Below are 3516 nucleotides of genomic sequence, written 5' to 3'. Positions count from 1 at the left end.
GTTGCCAGGATATGTTTAAAGAATGTCCGAAGAAGCTGGCCGATGTTGTAATTAATGATGACATGGCGTATTTAGCTCCTGCCAGACAACCGATTTTGCGAAAATTTGCGGTTAATTTTCCCTTCAAAGTGTTCCAAAAAAGTGAAAAATTAACGAATGAACTTTGATTTTTTGATTCCAGATGATCCAGCTCCAAGTTATGAGCAATTCTACTTTTTTCCGAGACACGTCCGAATAATTGCTGCCATTGCCGTATTTTTTAATATTTCTCCGTGAAAATTTTATACAATATTCTTCGAATGTCATACGTTAATGTACTATTGGTCTTAATAAAGAGATTTTAACTGTGTCGTCATAAATAATTCACAAAAACATGCCTTATTTTTGTACAAATTAACCGTAGCCCCCCCCCCCCCCNNCCCCCCTTAACACTAAACCTACCGGCGCGGTCAAATTGACCGGTCTCGCGACTTCTACACGAATTTAACCATATTTAAACTTTATGATATCGTTTTATAATTTCTGACTTTTCCTAAAACATGCATACAGTATATTTTCGGTAATTAATTTTAGTTTGTTCTTTTATTTTCTGAGAAAAATTTATACTCTGTCTTGCCTACCGTGAGCGGTCATTTTGATCGTCCAACAAGATATGTTAGTTATTCTTAAAATAAATGCAATCAGTACAAAGAAAAGGCTATTTCAAGGTCAGATGACAAACAAAATCAGTAATAACAAATAATAACAGCTGTTACAGCCGCTGTTACGCAAGATAGCCACCAGCAGTCAAGACATATCAACTCAGGTTCATAATAATCCTAAGGAACCGCTACAAAATTTAGCATTTTTTACAATCTATTGTTAAAAACATTTTAAAAGTCGAGAAGTTTCTTAGGGTTATTGCTCATTGCTATAAAACACGGGAAAATCTTTCCCAACTCCACCCTCGAGTAACCGTTGGTGGAGAATGGTCAATACTCATCAATATTTTCGTATAAATATCGCTGTCACAGATCATATTTTTACCTGCTATTGTCTTTTCGACTAGAATATGATACATCTCGGTTCCTAAGTCGATTAGTTGACATCTAAATTTGTTATCTCTAAAACGCAGACAAAAAGCATCTCAGAGTGTTTTGTGTAAAGTTGTTATAAAAGGATAAATAAAGCATATCAAATTTAACAATAATTTTTGTATTTCGTACATGGTATTATTCTGTGATAAATATTTACCTTAGAAATGTCAAGATTTAAAAAACATTATAAAAAAAAAAAAAATGACGGACATAGAAGAAGACTGTTCAGTGTTATCGTTGGCAGCAGAGAGTGAAACTGGACCCGATGGAACAGTTTGGAAAGAAATAGATGCAAGTCCCAAACCTGGTAGGACATCAGTTCATAATATTTTTAGGGATATGCTAAACGGCATATAATGAAAGGACAAGTAAAGACGGCATTTTATCTTATCATTGATCACCGTATAAGGGATTATATAATAAAATGTACGGAAGAAAAAGTATTTAGAGTATTGGGGACTAAGAAGGAGCTAGACACAACAAAACAGGATGCATTTATTGCTCTGCTATGTGCCCGCGGTGTATATCAGGCAAAAAATTTAGATGTCTCATATTTGTGGAATAAAATTTGGAGACTTGCATTTTTTTCAAAAACAATGAGCAGGAATGACTTTGCTGAAATTATGAGGTTTATACGATTTGATATGAAGAGTGAAAGAATCCAACGTGTACGAACCAATAAATTTGCAATGGTATCTATAGTATGGGGCCAATTTACAGAGAATTCACAAAATTGTTATAAACCTAGTGCATACATTACTTTTACATAAAGAATCGCGGGAAAAAAGCCATGCAATAAAACTATCAACAAGTTCAGATTCATTACTACAAAAAACTTGTCAAGTAAAAAATTGTAAAGATTACAAAATTACAAAAATTTGTTTAAGATGCGGGAAATATTTATAATATTGATAATAAGATAATTTGTAAAAAATGCAACAAAGTTTGTTACGCCACGAGGCTTACCACAGGCTGTATTTTCTAACCGTTGCTCGCGGTCCTACAGTGTCGCAGGCTTATCTGCCCGCCGGAGCATATACAATGTAACGACGAGAGTGTCACGACCGGCATACTTCAAATCCGACGGACTGACGATAGAGATAAAGATGTGGCGACAATGTATATCGCTGAAGTGCCTAATGAACCATCAACATCCCAACGGTCCTTCCACCGAAGGTTTTAGAAGAAAGTGGCAACGATCGCGGACGCCTAGCAAATGCATGGACAGTGGGGATGTTGAGGGATGACAAAAGAAAGTAATCGGATCCGATCGAAAGTAAAATCATAAGAGTCAGTCTTAGAAAGTCACGCCTAGAGTTCGGAAGTAGATTGTAAAGTGTATTGATGTTAGAAAAAAAATAAAGTTTTCTTTTTTTATTTTTTTACCTCAAATTCCTTTTTTATTTTGTTATTTTACGTGACAACGAGAGCGTAGTTGTCGCCAAGCAGCGAGCTCTAGAAACGTCGATTTTTGACCGTTACGTTTTTCACACAAGAAGAGGCATACGTGATCATAGGCGCGAGCGGTGGCGTGACCCGAGCATAGTGGGGGTTGTCTTCCAAATGAGACAAAGGAATAATCGAAGGGCGATCAGTTCCTTCTGACGAGTCAAACGTGACGCTTCGACAAATCTGACGAGCAAACGAATTTATCTAGAGATATCGTAAAGTCGAGTCAAATTTCTGTAACATATTGATCATATTATTGCAAAATATATCATTCTATATTAACCTGTTAATACAGTGTACATTCATACAGTACAGTTAATACAGTTAGTACAGTTAATATAGTAATACATTCATTAAATCACCTCTGTTATCTTAACCGAAACAGGGGAACGACTATTTCGCGGCGTCGATTAACATAATCGTAGCGAGAATTTACGCCTCTCGCTGACGCGTTTTCCTAGCGACCGCGTCTCTCCGCGAACGGTCGTAACAAAGTTGAATAAGATATATATATATATATATATATATATATATATATATATCGGGTTTACATTAGAATTAGGGTTAGGGGAAATGAATCTTCGTTTGGATTACACGTTGTCGTTATGCAATAGAGAAGACATTGACTAGTGCAAATACGATTATCATAGAACCGGACAAGTAACCGTGGTAGTTAGATACTCGAGAAACTAATGACAGTGATCCTAGGTTCAATAACGAATCCGCGGTTGACGGGATGATAGATGAACGTGCTCAGAAAATCTAAGTCGGACTCTTTGTTAATAAAATGCGTAATATTCACTGATCGTAAGGCGTTACTCTCTTCGTCGATGAAATCGCAAGAAAGAATGAATTTCCGTCCAGATGATGCTACAGATGAAAACTATGATGGAGTGTGTCTAAGGACACGAGATCATCGGATTCGTCGAGAAAAGCCTTCGTTCAGAAAGTAAGGGAAATTGACGTTGCTGCTAATTGGTCAATCTCCATA

This window comes from Bombus impatiens, unplaced genomic scaffold, assembly GCF_000188095.3.
Source record: "Bombus impatiens unplaced genomic scaffold, BIMP_2.2 scf_0521, whole genome shotgun sequence".
NCBI lineage: Eukaryota > Metazoa > Arthropoda > Insecta > Hymenoptera > Apidae > Bombus > Bombus impatiens.
Note: the sequence above shows the minus strand (reverse complement) of the source record.